This window comes from Pleurodeles waltl, chromosome 12, assembly GCF_031143425.1.
Source record: "Pleurodeles waltl isolate 20211129_DDA chromosome 12, aPleWal1.hap1.20221129, whole genome shotgun sequence".
Classification (NCBI taxonomy): domain Eukaryota; kingdom Metazoa; phylum Chordata; class Amphibia; order Caudata; family Salamandridae; genus Pleurodeles; species Pleurodeles waltl.
The window spans coordinates 684,148,311-684,165,686 of record NC_090451.1 but is presented as its reverse complement, the minus strand read 5'-3'; the positions used below and the strand labels follow the sequence as shown (position 1 = coordinate 684,165,686).

Sequence of the window (17,376 nt, the reverse complement as noted above, 5' to 3'; positions counted from 1 at the left end):
ATGTTAACAAACATGACATCTGCCTTATACTGTTAACAAGGCAAAGCAAAATTTGAAAAAGTTAATAAGTTACAGAGTGAAAGTAAGAAAGGGGCGGGTGTCTTATCTATAAAGAAATAAAGGGGGAGGGAGACTATAAGGAGGAGGAAAAGGCGTGAATAAAGGCAGTGGGTGGTACAAGGGAAAAGGGAGTTGAAAAATGAGTGGTACTGGAGGGGGTAGAGAAATAAAAACTGGAGTAGGGAGCACAAGGAGTCTCACCAGGTTCAAAGCAGAATGAAAGGTTTGATTTCTACATTCACCAATACCCATTTATCAGGCAATAAAACTACATGTTTGTTAAGACACTCATTAGCTTGGTTTTGTCAGTCGGGTTTCATCAGGTTGGTAATTTATAAGGTACAGTTTCTTACCTGCAACTCCAGTTCTCTCTTAGGGGTATTTCCATGATAGTCATAAGCGTAGAATAATTCCCCGCCCGTCTGCGGGGACCCCGGAGCACTTTTTCCAATATCACTTCTTAAGTGTTCCTGTTCGCCTTACTTCAGAAAGGCCTGCCAAGACACTTAAGAATGTTCTCATGCAGCCTATAGGAAGGGCTACAGTGTTCAAGCTTCTTCATTCAGATTGTACTTGAAGTGAAATCATTAAAATGCTTGACAAATAAAAGCCATTTTTCAGACAAACTACTTCCAAAAACTTCTTTTATTTCACAAAGTATAAGTGCAGTAGGAGGAGTGCAGAGCAGTAGGAGTGCAGAGCAGTGTAGCCCATAGGCTGCCATTAGTAATGAAGAAAAAGGATACTGTGCCTTTAAGAACAGCCAGCCCTCCAGTATCCCATCATGCCTAGAGAGAGGCTGGTACCTCAGTTCTTTTTGAAGGTAGTTATTGGCTGACAATAGGGATAAATGTAATAAAGACATCTAACTGCTCCCCCGGGGAGGTGGGAGGGTTGCTTATGACTATCATGGAAATACCCCTACGAAAGAACTGGAGTTACAGGTAAGAAACTATACCTTCTCTCGTAGGGGATTTCCATGTATAGTCATAAGCGTAGAATAGAATACCAAGCCCATCCCATAACCTGCGGAGGAGCAGATAGAGTAATCAGTGAATATGTTTACCCCCCAACCCTTGCCTGCATTGCTGACGAGACCCCTGGGTCTCCCATTGAAACCTATTGCAAACCCGATGCCTGTTTGCACTCTGCACCCGGCCGTCCCTGTGCCACTGAGGGTGTACGTTTTGTGCTAACTTGTGTCCCCCCGGTGTGCTACAAAACCCCCCTGGTCTGCCCTCCGAAGTCGCGGGTACTTACCTGCTGGCAGACTGGAACCGGGGCACCCCCTTCTCCATTGAAGCCTATCCATTTTGGGCACCACTTTGACCTCTGCACCTGACCGGCCCTGAGCTGCTGGTGTGGTAACTTTGGGGTTGCCCTGAACCCCCAACGGTGGGCTACCTTGGACCCAACTTTGAACCCTGTAAGTGCTTTACTTACCTGAAAAACTAACAAATACTTACCTCCCTCAGAAACTGTTGAATTTTGCACTGTGTCCAATTTTAAAATAGCTTATTGCCATTTTTGCCAAAACTGTACATGCTATTGTGATGATTCAAAATTCCTAAGATACCTGAGTGAAATACCTTTCAATTAAAGTATTGTTTGTAAACCTTGAACCTGTGGTTCTTAAAATAAACTAAGAAAATATATTTTTCTATATAAAAACCTATTGGCCTGGAATTGTCTTTGAGTGTGTGTTCCTCATTTCTTGACTCTGTGTGTACAACAAATGCTTTACACTACCCTCTGATAAGCCTACTGCTCGACCACACTACCACAAAATAGAGCATTAGAATTATCTCTTTTTGCCACTATCTTACCTCTAAGAGGAACCCTTGGACTCCGTACATGCTATTTCTTACTTTGAAATAGTACATTCAGAGCCAACTTCCTACATTGGTGGCAGCGGTGGGAAACAAGACTGTGCATTTGCTGGAGTACTCAGCCAATACCTGATCACACGACTAAATTCCCAAAAATGTCATTAGAAACTGATTTTTGAAATATGAGCTATTTTTCTAAATTTGTAAAAGTCCTGCTAGGGCCTTGTGTTAGTCCCTGCTAGCATTTCTTTTAGAGTTTAAAAGTTTGGATTAAGTTCTAGGGATAGTTTTAGATTCTTAAAAAGTATCCCAACTTTTAGAGAAATAATGTCTACTACAGAAGAGATGGTGGTGGAACTCAACCTCACCCCTTACCTGCATCTTAGGATGTCAGAGTTAAGGTCTCTCTGTAAACATAAAAAGATAAAAAACTGGGTCCAACCCTACCAAACTAAAGCTCCAGGAGCTTTTGGCAGAGTTCACAAGGGACCACCCCTCTGTGGATAATCCCTCAGATGGGGAAGTTAGTGAACAGGAGGATGATTCCCCCCCACCTGTCCTAAATAGGGAAGACAGGGTTCCCAGAACCCTGACTCCACAAATCATAGTCAGATACTGGTTCTTCCATAGGGGAGACCAGTACCTCTGGAAGCATTGAGGGCAGCTTAATGAAGATGACCACCTGTTAGCCAGGATGGCCAAGCGATTGGCTTTGGAGAAACAGCTCCTAGCCATAGAAAGGGAAAGAGATGGGTTTAGTTCCCATCAATAGTCACGCCAACTTAAATAGGGTCAGAGAAACTACTGACATGCTAAAAATCCCCAAAGGGATTGTAACTAAATATAAAGATGGTGATATCACCAAATGGTTCACAGCTTTTGAGAGGGCTTGTGCAACCAGAAAAGTAAACAGATCTCACTGGGGAGCTCTGCTTTGGGAAATGTTCACTGGAAAGTGTGAGGAGTCTATCACTCTGGTAAAGATGCAGAATCCTATGACCTTATGAAGGCTACCCTGATTGAGGGCTTTGGATTCTCCACTGAGGAGTACAGGATTAGGTTCGGGGGGGGGGGCTCAAAAATCCTCAAGCCAGACCTGGGATGATTTTGTAGACTACTCAGTGAAAACAATGGATGGTTGGGTAACTGGAAATTACGTGCATGACTATGTTGGGCTTTATAATTTGTTTATGAAATAACAGATTTTAAGTAACTGCTTCAATGAAAAGTTGCATCAGTATCTGGTAGACCTAGGTCCAATTTCTCCCCAAGAATTGGGAAAAAAGGCAGACCACTGGGACAAGACTAGGGTAACCAAAACTTTCACTGGGGGTGACCAAAAGAAAGGGGTTACAAAGACTACCCAGGAGAAAGTGGGTGACACTAGAAACAAAGAAAAAGAGTCCTCTGTAGGCCCCCAAAAACCAGACCAGGTGGGTGGGCTCCAAGACACAACCCAAACCAAAGGTGGGTACCAGGGTAAGAACTGGGATGCCACTAAGGCATGGTGCCAAAACTGTAGACAGACAGGACACCACACCAAGGACACTTCTTGTCCCAAAAACAAACCCCATAGCAAAATCCCAGGGGTGACCAGTGTAGCCATTGGGGATGACTCCTCAGATGAGGAGATCTTCATAGCCTTCAACTGGAAAAAGGGCCCAACAGGTAAGTTGGAGATTCCAGAGGGGAGTAGACACCACCTACTGGTGAATGGAATCCCAGCCACTGCACTGAGAGACACTTGTGCCAGTCACACTGTTGTGCATGACAGGCTGGTGTTCTCAAACCAGTACATCCCAGGTGAGACTGCCAGAGTAAGAGTTAGCCCAGATAGGGTCAGTGATAGGCCTGTGGCTTTTGTGTCCATAGAAGTGGGTGGGACTTTTAGCTGGAGAAGGGTGGTAGTCAGTACAGAGCTCCTCCTTAATTGTCTCTTTGGAAATGACTACCCAGAGGTTAGTCAGAGCCCAAGAGAGGAACTGGTCCAGTGCCAGCCCTCTCCCAAGGATTCTGGAGGTGATACCCCTGCAGTAACTGCCAGTAGGCCCCAAAAGAAAAAGAAAGGAAAACAGAGTAGGAAAGGTGGACAACCTTTAGTCAAAGTTCCAGCAAGCCAAGGAGATTCTGCTCCAGTAGGGGAGAACTCCAAAAATGGCACTGGTAAAGTCCAACCTGACCCACAAGAAGTCCTGGCTAGTCAGGCAACTGTTAAACCTGAGTGGGTGGCTCCTCAGTTAACAGAAGAAAGAGTGGAAGAAGGGTGTTTACTACAGGATGTAGTAACCCCCCCACTCTTACACAGCAGACAGGCATCCTGAACCCAAAGAAGCCTGTAACTTAGCTCCTTCCCTTGCAGGTGAAGAGCTAAAGGTGTGGTTCTGGGCACTGACAGCTGTCAGTGGCCTCTGCTGGGTGTTAGCCTTTATGGCTGCACTATCCTTGGCATGGTGGTCTGACCCCATGCCAAATAGCAAGTTAGGCCCCCTGACCCTGTTGGTCATGGTGGGGTTACTCCAGCTCTGGGTAACCTCTTTGGGTAAGCTAGGGGTGACCCTGGCTAAGATAAGATTAGCAGAGGTGGATACCTCTAACCCCAAAATAGAGAGAATGGGTGAAGACATTAAAATCACCGACAAGAGACAGTTCAGATTAGGTCCTATCACTGTGGAAGTGGGTCAGTTTCCCAGAGGGAATTACCTGAACAGGAGGATGTAAGGCAGAGTAGGCCCTGCAACAAACCAGCCTATTTCCCCTACTCTTCCTCGCCTGACAGACTAGGAAGACTCTCCCAGCTTTGGCTGAGTCTCCTCGCCTGTGGGCTTGGGGGGGGGGGGGGGGGGGGAGGGGCTTGTGTAAGGAAATGGCTCCGTGTTGCAGTTACCCCCCACTTTTTGCCTGATACTGATGCTGACTTGACTTGAGAAGTGTGCTGGGACCCTGCTAACCAGGCCCCAGCGCCAGTGTTCTTTCACCTAAAATGTACCATTGTTTCCACAATTGGCACACCCCTGGCACACAGATAAGTCCCTTGTAAAAGGTACCAGTGGTACCAAGGGCCCTGTGACCAGGGAAGGTCCCTAAGGGCTGCAGCATATGTTGTGCCACCCTAAGGGACCCCTCACCTAACACATGCACACTGCCATTGCAGATTGTGTGTGTTGGTGGGGAGAAAAAGGCAAAGTCGACATGGCATCCCCCTCAGGATACCATGCACACAAAATACTGCCTGTGGCATAGGTAAGTCACCCCTCTAGCAGGCCTTACAGCCCTAAGGCAGGGTGCACTATACCACATGTGAGGGCATAGCTGCATGAGCAATATGCCCCTACAGTGTCTAAGTCTATTCTTAGACATTGTAAGTACAGTTGTGGACATATTAAGTATATGGTCTGGGAGTTTGTCAAATACAAACTCCACAGCTCCATAATGGCTACACTGAATACTGGGAAGTTTGGAATCAAACTTCTCAGAATAATAAACCCACACTGATGCCAGTGTTGGATTTATTTAAAAAAAATGCACACAGAGGGCATCTTAGAGAAGCCCCCTGTATTTTACCCAATTGTTCAGTGCAGGACTGACTGGTCTGTGCCATCCTGCTGCTGAGAGACGAGTTTCTGACCCCATGTGGTGAGGGCCTTTGTGCTCTCTGAGGACAGAAACAAAAGCCTGCTCTGGGTGGAGGTGCTTCACACCTCCCCCCTGCAGGAACTGTAACACCTAGCAGTGAGCCTCAAAGGCTCAGGCTTCGTGTTACAATGCCCAAGGGCACTCCAGCTAGTGGAGATGCCCACCCCCCGGACACAGCCCCCACTTTTGGCGGCACGTCCAGGGGAGATAATGAGAAAAACAAGGAGGAGTCCCCCACCAGTCAGGACAGCCCCTAAGGTGTCCTGAGCTGAGGTGACACCTGCCTTTAGAAATCCTCCATCTTGATTTTGGAGGATTACTCCAATAGGAATAGGGATGTGCCCCCCCCCCCCTCAGGGAGGAGGCACAAAGAGGGTGTAGCCACCCTCAAGCACAGTAGCCATTGGCTACTGCCCCCACAGACCAAAACCCACCACTAAATTCAGTATGTAGGGGCTCCCCAGAACCTAGGAAACTAGATTCCTGCAACCTGAAGACGAAGAAGGACTGCTGACCTGAAGCCCTGCAGAGAAGACGGAGACACAAACTGCTTTGGCCCCAGCCCTACTGGCGTGTCTCCCCACGTCGAGAAAAACTGCAACAGCGACGCATCCCCCAGGGTCCAGCGACCTCTGAAGCCTCAGAGGACTACCCTGCATCTAAAAGGACCGAGAACTCCCGAGGACAGCGGCCCTGTTCCAAAGAAACTGCAACTTTGCAACAAAGAAGCAACTTTTAAAGACCACACGTTTCCCGCCGGAAGAGTGAGACTTTCCACTCTGCACCCGACGCCCCCGGCTCGACCTGCGGAAAACTAACTCTACAGGGAGGACTCCCCGGCGACTGCGAGCCTGTGAGTAGCCAGAGTTGACCCCTCTGAGCCCCCACAGCGACACCTGCAGAGGGAATCTAGAGGCTACCCCTGACCGCGACTGCCTGCTTCAAAGAACCCGACGCCTGGGAAACACACTGCTCCCGCAGCCCCCAGGATCTGAAGGATCCAACTTCCAGTGCAGGAGTGACCCCCAGGAGGCCCTCTCCATAGCCCAGGTGGTGGCTACCCCGAGGAGCCCCCCCCTTGCCTGCATCGCTGACGAGACCCCTGGGTCTCCCATTGAAACCTATTGCAAACCCGACGCCTGTTTGCACTCTGCACCCGGCCGCCCCTGTGCCGCTGAGGGTGTATTTTTTGTGCTGACTTGTGTCCCCCCCCGGTGACCTACAAAACCCCCCTGGTCTGCCCTCCGAAGTCGCGGGTACTTACCTGCTGGCAGACTGGAACCGGGGCACCCCCTTTGCCATTGAAGCCTATGCGTTTTGGGCACCACTTTGACTTCTGCACCTGACCAGCCCTGAGCTGCTGGTGTGGTAACTTTGGGGTTGCCCTGAACCCCCAAGGGTTGGCTACCTTGGACCCAACTTTGAACCCTTTAAGTGCTTTACTTACCTGGAAAACTAACCAATACTTACCTCCCCCAGGGACTGTAAAATTTTGCACTGTGTCCAATTTTAAAATAGCTTATTGCCATTTTTGCCAAAACTGTACATGCTATTGTGATGATTCAAAGTTCCTAAGATACCTGAGTGAAATACCTTTCCTTTAAAGTATTGTTTGTAAATCTTGAACCTGTGGGTCTTAAAATAAACTAAGAAAATATATTTTTCTACCTAAAAACCTATTGGCCTGGAATTGTCTTTGAGTGTGTGTTCCTCATTTCTTGCCTGTGTGTGTACAACAAATGCTTAACACTACCCTCTGATAAACCTACTGCTCGACCACACTACAACAAAATAGATCATTAGAATTATCTCTTTTGCCACTATCTTACCTCTAAGGGGAACCCTTGGACTCTGTACATGCTATTTTTTACTTTGAAATAGTACATACAGAGCCAACTTCCTACAATGTTTTCAAGCAAAAAAGGTTTCTAAGAGAAGCCTGGCCTACTTGAGCATCTGGCCTAGCATCAGAATCTAGGCAATAATGTTTGGTAAAGGTGTGAACCGATCTCCAAGTCGCAGCTTTACAAATTTCTGCTTATGGAACATTCCGCAATAGAGCAGCGGTAGCCGCCTTGCCTCTGGTGGAATGGGCTTTAGGTTTACCCTGTAAGGTTTTCTTAGCTAGTTGATAGCAAAACAAAATACAGGAGACTATCCATCTAGCTATTGATTGCTTGGAGGTGGCTAAGCCAGTACGGACAGATCCATAATTAACAAACAGTTGTGGAGTTCTCCGTAAAGGATTGGTCTTATCTAGATAAAATTTCAATACACTCTTGACATCTAGAGAATGGAGAGCCCTCTCAGTCGGGGTGGAAGGGTTTGGAAAGAACGTGGGTAAGGAAATCGACTGGTTAATGTGTAAGTCGGATATGACCTGAGGTAGAAATTTTGGATGTGTTCGTAGGACTACTTTGGAAGAATGAAATATTGTGTAGGGCTCGTGTGCACAGAGGGCCTGGATTTTGCTGACCCTTCGTGTTGAAGTGATCGCTACTAGAAAGGCTGTCTTCCAAGTGAGGTGTTGGAGGGATGCCTTGTGTATGGGTTCAAATGGGTGTTGCATTAGACGTGAAAGGACCACATTAAGTTACCATGGTGGTGAAGGGTGCCTACCTGAAGGAAAGACCTTCTTTAATCCCTCTAAAAAATCTTTTATTACTGGAATTCTGAAGAAAGAGGTTTGCGAAGGAGTCTTCCTATAAGCAGTTAAGGCTGCCAAATGGACTTTTATGGAAGAAAGCTGCAGGCCCGACCGTGCCAATTGTAACAAGTAAGGGAGAATGACATCTTCTTTGCAAGATGTAGGATCTATCCCTTTAGAGGAACACCAGATGCAGAATCTTTTCCACTTGAAGGAGTACGCCGAACGAGTAGACGGCCTCTTCGCCTCCTTTAAAATGTCCATACAATCCTGTGGCAGGTTTAGGTGACCATACTTGACTAGCTCAGGAGCCATGCCGCCAAATTCAATGATGAGAGATTGGGATGCCTCATTTGTCTGCCAAACTGTGTCAGGAGGTCCGGTCTGCAGGGTAGCCTGAGATGGGGCTGGAGTGATCTCTGAAGGAGATCCGGGAACCACCACTGTCTCGGCCACTCTGGTGCAATGAGGATCATTGTGGCTGAGGTCATCGACAGTCTGAGGACTGCTGGGATCAGCGGAATCAGTGGAAAGGCGTACAGAAATTTGTTGGACCAGTCTAGCCACAGAGCATTCCCCAGCGATTCTGGGTGGTAAAACCTGGCGGCGAAGTCGGGGCATTTCCTGTTTTCTTCTGTGGCGAATAGGTCGATAGAAGGTGTGCCCCACAATCGGAAAATGTCTTGAGTGAAGTCTTCGTTGAGCACCCACTCGTGGTTCTCTTCTAGAACTCTTCTGAGGGCATCCGCTTGCATGTTCTGAACCCCTGGAAGATGGGTTGTCACTATGTTCAATTTCCTGGCTAGGAGCCAGTGCCATATTGTCTGGGATTCCTGAGACAGGATTCTGGATCTGGTGACCCCCTGTTTGTTCAGATAGAACACAGTGGTGGTATTGTCTGTCTGCACCAGCAAGTTGTCGGCTGTGATTGAGGGTAGAAACGCCTTGAGAGCTAGGTGTACCGCTCGCAGCTCTAGGAGATTGATGTGGTATAATGATTCCTTCTGTGTCCATCGACCTTGTATTTGAAGGTGATTCATATGAGCTCCCCATCCGAGGAGAGAGGCATCTGTCACAAAAGTCTGCGTTGGAGGCTGTGCCCGGAATGGCATCCCCTTTAGTATATTGGTTGGAGAGCACCACCAAGTCAGAGATCTGATTGCATGGGTGGATAGGCGAATTCGATCTTCTCAGCTCCTCGACAACTGATTCCATTGGTCCTCCAGGCATTCCTGAAGCGGACGCATGTGGAGGCGAGCGTTGAGTGTCAGATAAATGCAGGATGCCATGGATCCGAGAAGTGAGGCGACTGTCCGCACTGTTGGGTGACTCATTGATCGGAGATCCCGACACTTCCGGGAATAGATAAGCGTAGTTCCTCCGAAGGACACACTTTTGCCTGTAGTGTGTCTACGGTAGCTCCTAAGTAATGTAACCTCTGGACAGGCACTGTCGTTGACTTTTGAAAGTTGACATGAAGACCTAGTTGGTACAGAAGGTCGCAGGTCATCTGGAAATGCCGTTTTGCTTCTCCATAAGTGTACACTTTGATTAACCAGTCGTTGAGATACGGGTATATGAAAATTCGCTTTCTCCGGAGGTGAGCTGCCACCACCGCCATGCACTTGGAAAAGGTTCTGGATGCAGACCTGAGACCAAATGGTAGGGCTGTGTATTGGAAGTGATCTTGACCTACCAGAAACCTCAGGAATTTCCGATGTTTCTTCGCAAAGGGGATGTGGAAATACGCATCGTGTAGATCCACTGAGCAAAGCCAGTCTCCTTGCTGAATCTGAGGATATATCTGGTGTAAGGATAGCATCCTGAACTTTTCCTTTCGGATCCATTTGTTGGCCATTTTGAGGTCTAGAATGGGCCTGAATTCGTTGAGAAAGTATCTTGAGTAAATACCCTTCCCCCGTTGGCTGAGGGGAACCGATTCCACTGCTCTCTTTTCGAGGAGGAAGGAAACTTCTGCCTTTAGGAGATCGAGGTGGGCAGTCGAGGGTTTTGGCGGGATAGCCGGAGGTGGTGTGGAAAATCTGAGACAATATCCATTCTGTACAATGTCTAAGACCCAAGCATCTGTTGTAATTCTTTGCCACTCTACCAGGCAATTGGTGACGCTTCCCCCCACCGTAGTGGTTAACGAAGTTGGGGGAAGGAAATTCTCAGGGTTTTGAAGCTGCAGGTTGTCTGGAACCCTGACTGGACTGATGGGTCGATCGTCCTCTCTGTGCTTTATGCTGAGGTTGGTAAGATCGTTGGTACTGCTGGTGAGATCTTGTAGGGGCCCATTGAAGGGTTTGAACCCTCTTGAAGGGTTTGAACCCTCTGCGTGGTGTAGCAGTGTTGGAAAGGACGGAAGGACCTACATTGGTCTTTAGGTTTGTCCAATCCTACTGCCTTTAATGTGTCCACCTCCGCTTTCACCCTTGCCATTTCATCATCTGCATGTGAACCGAATAATGTGGATCCTGAAAATGGCAGATTCATAATTCTTTGCTGCGGATCCGGTTTCAATGATGTGAGCCGCAACCAGGAATGTCTTCTCAGCGTCACACCATGGCAGTAAGAATGTGCTGAAAGCAGAGACGCGTCCGCTGCCGCGCTTATGATTTGGTTGGAGACCATAGCACCTTCTTTATTTCTAAAAAGCCCTCTCTGTGATCTCTTGGGAGATGTTCGGCGAACTGCAAGATGGAGTCCCACAAAGATCTATCATACCTGCCCAAAAGGGCTGTGGCGCTTGCCGTTTTCATAGATGACGCAGCCGAACCACAGACTTTACGGCCTGTCGAGTCCAATCGCTTACTCTCCTTATCTGGAGGAGAGGTGGAAGATGGAGAAGTTGCGTGAGCTTTGTGAGCCGCCAAAATAACTACTGAGTCCGGTGGCAGATCAGAGCGCAAAAAGACCGGATCTTGCTCCGTAGGGCAATACTTCTTCTGCAGCCTGGACGGTGCAGGTCTTGTCGTTGCTGGTGTTAGGAAAACCTCCATAGCGGGCTCCAAGAGGCCAAGCACTAGGGGTAGTAATGGTCTGGCAGCTGAACGCTGTTGTAGGGTTTTGAAGATGACAGATGTAGATGGCGTAGGGGCGACCATCGGTATATTTAGTTTCGACGCACCTCGGACCAGTACCTCATCGAAGGTGTTAATGTCATCCACCGGTAAGGACCGAGGAGGAGGAGAGTCCGACAAAGTAGGTGAGTAGTCTCTGGTGGAAGACCAAGATTCCCTCTCATGTTCCCTTGAACTTGATCTGCGCCTAGATCTGCGGTGCGATCTTGATCGGGATGAGTCATGGCCATGGCCTGAACGGTGGCGCGATGTAGAGCGCGGTCTAGACGGTATATTAACCGGTACTTGTGGTGCCGGAAGCGGTGCTGGTTGTGGCAACTCTTGGCCCGCTGGCTGAGGCGACGTTGCCGGTAGATCTGGAGGAGGAGAAATATGCGGAGAAGGACGGGAAGAAGGTGACGAAGGAAGCAGCACTACTGAGGAAGAGCGTTCTGATGACGTATAAATTCACTGCCTCTTGTGGCTCCTCGACGTCGATGGTCTTCTCCACGTCGACCTCCTTCTTTGTCTCGACGTCAACGCTGTGCGGGGTGTCGATCCATGACGTCTACGTTGACCTCTCGACGTCGACTCCGACGATGCCGATCTGCTTGTTGATGTTGTGCGCCTTGGGGTCTTCGACGTCGTACGGTACCTTGACGTCAACTGGTGACTTCTATACGATGTCGAACCGGACTTCGACGGCGAACATGTCGCGCCGTACCTCCTCTCGACGTCGACCTTCTCGACGTCGACCGGGAGTGATGTCGTTTTCACCCTGAAGAGCGTCTCTCAGACCTCCCACGACCACTGGAGGCTGAGGTATGAGCCCTGGTGGAAGACAGACCTTCCCCTCTCTGAGAGGTCCCACTTGTTCCTTGGCGTCTTCTCTCTGCTCCCCCTTGAAGGCAAATTTTCTCTCTGCCACGTAAAGTGCACCTGGAGAACATCTTGCAGATGTTGCAGGAGGCAGAAATGTGTGATGACGGCAGACAAATAATACAGACCTCATGAGGGTCTGTTTTGGCCTTCTTTCTGCCACATTTTGGGCACTTGTCAAACAAGGAAGGCATTTTGAGTAAAAAAGCCTTAAACTTTTGTCAGAAAACTTCAAAATCTAGTAGAGAAAGACAAAAGACGTTGAATGAAGCCTTTTTATCTGAAAGTTTCTCTATCTTTTTGAAGGAAAAAAACTAAAAAGGTCTGTTCTTAAAGTCACAGTATCCTTTTTCTTCATTACTAATGGCAGCCTATGGGCTACACTGCTCTGCACTCCTTCTTAGAGGTTTTGTGAAATAAAAGAAGTTTTTGGAAGTAGTTTGTCTGAAAAATGGCTTTTATTTATCAAGTATTTTAATGGTTTTACTTCAAGGACAATCTGAATGAAGAAGCTTGAACACTGTAGCCCTTCCTATAGGCTGCATGGGAACATTCTTAAGTGTCTTGGCAGGCCTTTCTGAAGTAAGGCGAACAGGAACAATTAAGAAGTGATATTGGAAAAAGTGCTCCGGTGTCCCCGCAGGCGGGTGGGGAATTATTCTACGCTTATGACTATACATGGAAATCCCCTACAAGAGAATTACATTTTTTTTCCAGGATCATACGTATTTCCTATTTCCACCTTATACATTTTAGAAATCATGCATTTGTTAAGTATTTGAGGCAGCACATTGATATAACCTCCAACAAAAAGGGAAAACATTTCCAAAACAATGATTTAGGGTTCTTTATTCTTTGTTAACATCCATCACAACTGTAGTTACTTTAAACCTTTAGAATGAGTCCTACACTAGCGTTCACCGTTATGTGACACACACAGATTTATAACCGCTTGCTAGTCTGGCAGGGTTTTTCTTACATGATCAGTTGGAGATCACCATCTGCTTACCAAAGAGATAGCCAAGTGTACTTTGTGAGGGGCAAGGGAAAGAATTAGGAGAATAGTGAATCGCCATAAACGTAATTTTTGCATCATTCTAATACTTGCCCTTTTTCCCTTCCCAACTGTTTTTAGAATCAGATTTCCCAGCCTATAAAATGCTTTAAGGAGGAAGACAACATGTCAGATCAGGCTTAAAAGATCTTTTCAGAAAACCTTAATGCTGAAAGCTACACTTTTAAGTAACAGATGTTTAAATAAAGCATGAGGAGTGTTGTGAGTGGCTGCACTACTAATCTCTACAATAACTGCATGCTTTTGAAATGTCACCAAAGCAGTCTCTGCTCCGGTGACAAGAGCATGAACTTTTGGAGACTGGCCCTATCTGTTATATAACTGTGCACTACAAAACACTATCCATCTGTAAATCAAAGATTTAACAGCCTTGTTTAATAAATTGTATCTGGCATAAAGCAATAAAAAGAAAACTTTGAAAGGATTTGTTCTCTCTAAAGAAAGAATCCAGGTTGTGTACAGTATGCTCATTCAAAGAGATGTGAGATCTTCTGGGTTGGAAAACCATAAGAATATTCTTTGATTCAACAGAGAATCAAACCCTCAACAGATGAAGACGTTGACAAACTACAGACTGATCTCCCCGATCCTCTACCTAGTCAAAATACTGGAAAATATTTAGAACAAACAGTTGGTTGACCATCTGTCAGAGTCACCAGATCCTCGGGGTCTGCGCACGTTCCCAACACGTCCACCACTGAACAGCTTCAAGACTCTGATAGATAAATCACAGAGGCTAAGAGAGTTCAAGAGGGGAAGAGGGGATTAGTAAGGGAAACAGCTGGGAAGGAGACCTGTAGTAAGAAAAAGGTTAGAACACACAATATGAAAATTATGGGCCTGATTACAACTTTGGAGGAAGGTGTTAATCCGTCCCAAAAGTGACGGATATACCACCAGCCGTATTACGAGTCCATTATATCCTATGGAACTCGTAATACGGCTGGTGGTATATCCGTCACATTTGGGACGGATTATCACCTCCTCCAAAGTTGTAATCAGGCCCAATATCTCCTGAAATCAATACTAGACTATGATTCTAAGCATAGTCATTCTGAAAACATGAACAATCTACGAATTAAGTTTTAAAATGACTAAGTTTCAAGATGGCCGGATACCTGTAAGGGAATCAAGATGGATTAAATGAAAACTTTCTTATTCAAGTACTTTCCTTTACATGAGAATCAGAAAAACATTCTGACTAAATTTTAAACCAGTCATATAAATCCTTTTTTGAGAATGCATACTAGGACCATACAATATTGCATCTAGAAACTCTGATCTTCTGTGTACTCTTAAAATGTTTCAACACAAATTGCGCATATTGTAGATTTATTTATATATATATATATATATATATATATATATATATATATATATATGTATATATATATATATATATATATATATATATATATAGTAAACACCATAAAAGGATTGTGCACCATGAATAACACAATATGGATTCAGGAAAAACAAATCACATAACTTGTCAACTCAGATATTACATGATAAATATCTTAGAATAGTGGCATACAATAAACAACATGAATTAAACTCGAGGAGAGAATCGTGCACCTTGCCGATTTGAGTGTCACCATGTAAAAAGCCAAGAAATGGTAGTACACAATGAATATCAAAGTCAAATCATCATTAAACGAATTGCGCGTCTTGCCGATTCGTAAACCACGATGTACATGCCAAGAAATAACAGCTCACAATGAATAACAAGATCAAAGTACAATGAAACGAATCGCGCATCTTTTGCCGATTCTTAAGCCACCATGTAAATGTCAAGAAATGGTAGCGCGCAATGAACAACAAGGTTAAAGCACCATGAAATGAATCGTGCGTCTTGCCTATTCTTAAGCCACCATGCAAATGTCAAGAAATGGTAGCGCAATGAACAACAAGGTTAATGCACCCTGAAACAAATCTCGCGTCTTGCCGATTCGCAAGCCACCATACAAATGTCAAGGAATGGTAGCGCGCAATGAATAACAAGATTAAATCAGAATTAAACGAATCACGTGTCTTGCCGATTCGTAAACCACCATACAAATGTCAAGAAATGGTAGCGCGCAAAGTAATCTGTTAATCATTAAAGAATTAAGCCAAGAATATGAAAGTTCTCGATAACGGTGTCGGGAGGCAAGCCCAACCACCGTCTTACCGCCCAGAACAAGGATCACCAATGAAGAATGAAGGGCAGAGGCCTGGAAGATCAAATAGGCCACCGGGACAGGAGCTCAGGAAGTAGCTGCTGCTCTGCACCGGGACCTCTGAATAGTGAGCACTTGGAGCTGGGCTGTCTCCCTTTTATAGAGTCTTGGCCAAGCCCACAACCACACCCAGGCATGCTGCAGGGAAAGTCTCTGGAAGGCCCTGGAAAGGGACTACACCCTAACACACTCTGAAAGCCTGCAGCAATACATTGCAAATGAACAGTATTTGTAAACACATTAAAAATAAATCTTCAGGATTAAACTCTGCAATGCAAAAAGTTAAACAACAACAACATATCAGCACAATGCATAAATTACGTTGTTTTGTGAGTGCTGGGTTTTTGCATTCTAGTCGCCAATAGAGCGCGCACTGCCCTGGTGTTGACACCATCTCAACTACGACCATCTCATGGACCCCTCTCAATCTGGTCTTAAGCCAAATCATAGCACTGCGGCTGCCCTCATTGCTGCTACTAACGTCATCTGCCTGTTGGAATGAGGAAGGAGAAATAGCAGTACTCATCCTGCTCGACCTCTCAACCGAGTTTGACACTGTCTACCACCTCATCCAATGTGTCCATGAAACTTGCATACAAGGACCTGCACTTCGATAGTTCAGCTCCTTCCTCACAGGAGGACCTCCGCCTGGCGCCATACTACTTCACTGCTACCAACCTATGTTAAGTAACCCAAGGAACCTCTCCCTCCCCACATTGTTCAAAGTCTACATCGCACTGCTCGCCAAAACTGTCCTTGCATGCAAAATCGGCATCATATCTCATACGCTGGCACCCAACTTGTCGCCCTCTTAACCAACAACACCCATATGAAGTTTATCTCCTGCACATATGAAGTCCAGCTGCCTAATGCTCAACTCTGACAAGACACAGGTCATAATCTTCAGAAAGGACACCTTGCTATGGACACATGCCTCGTGCCTTGCCGAACTAGGACGAACACCCGTCTAGCCAAACCAGGAACCTCAGGACAATAGTGAACAACCAGCTCTAAATATTTAGCAAGATCAACATTGTCACCTCCTCCTGCTTCCACACCCTCCGGTGGCGTCATTCGGTTCTGCATGTGTCATCTTGCTCTGTGTGGCTTCATCAGCATCATTAGAGCTGTCTGTGCAAAGACGCCCACGTTGACACCTGACAGATCTCCAGGACTGGTACGCCTCAAGATAGCGCAGTGGTAGCAGCTTTGCCCTTGGTAGAATGAACCCGCAAGCCCTCAAGAGGCTGCTCCCTGGCCAATGCGCAACATATCTTAATGAGGAGAATGACCCAGCGCAAAATGGTTCGCTTCTGCACTGCCCAACTCTCCTTTGCTCCAACGTACCCCACAAAGAGTTGGTCATCCACCCGGAACTCTTTTGTGCGGTCAAGGTAGAATGACAACGCTCTTTTTGGGTCCAGTTGATGGAGTTTCTCCTCTTTTTTAGAGGGATGCGTTGGAGCAAAGAAGGTGGGCAGGGTGATGCCCTGACCCAGATGAAATGGGGTCACCATCTTGGGGAGGAAAGAGGCACAAGTTGTGAGAACCACTTTATAATGGATGGATAGTGAGATACGGTGGCTCTGATGACAGGACTTGCATCTCACTCACCCTCCTGGCAGACGTTATTGCCACTAAGAAGGCTATCTTGATAGTGAGCAGCCGGAAGGGACAGTTGTGCAAAGGCTCGAAGGGGGCACACAAGAGAAATGAGAGGACAAGATTTAAGTCCCATTGAGGCATAATAAAGGGCGCAGGGGGAAATATATATGTAAAAGCCCTTTGGGAAATCTATGAACAATGGGAGATTTGAACAAAGAAGGCTGGTCAGGCAGCCGCAGAAATGCCGATAAAGCAGAAAGATAGCCCTTTAGAGTACCAAAGGTAGAATCCTGCTTGGCTAGAGATAGAATGTAGAGAAGAATGTCAGAAAGAGATGCAGAAAGAGTGCCCACAGACCATTCTG

General features: G+C 46.5%; 1 protein-coding gene across 1 annotated transcript in view; it reads right to left on the bottom strand.

Annotated features, from left to right (window-relative positions):
* The window catches only part of DNAH2 (dynein axonemal heavy chain 2), a 1,666,550-nt gene that overhangs the window by 391,147 nt on the left and 1,258,027 nt on the right, over window positions 1–17,376 (bottom strand). The window lies entirely within an intron of this gene.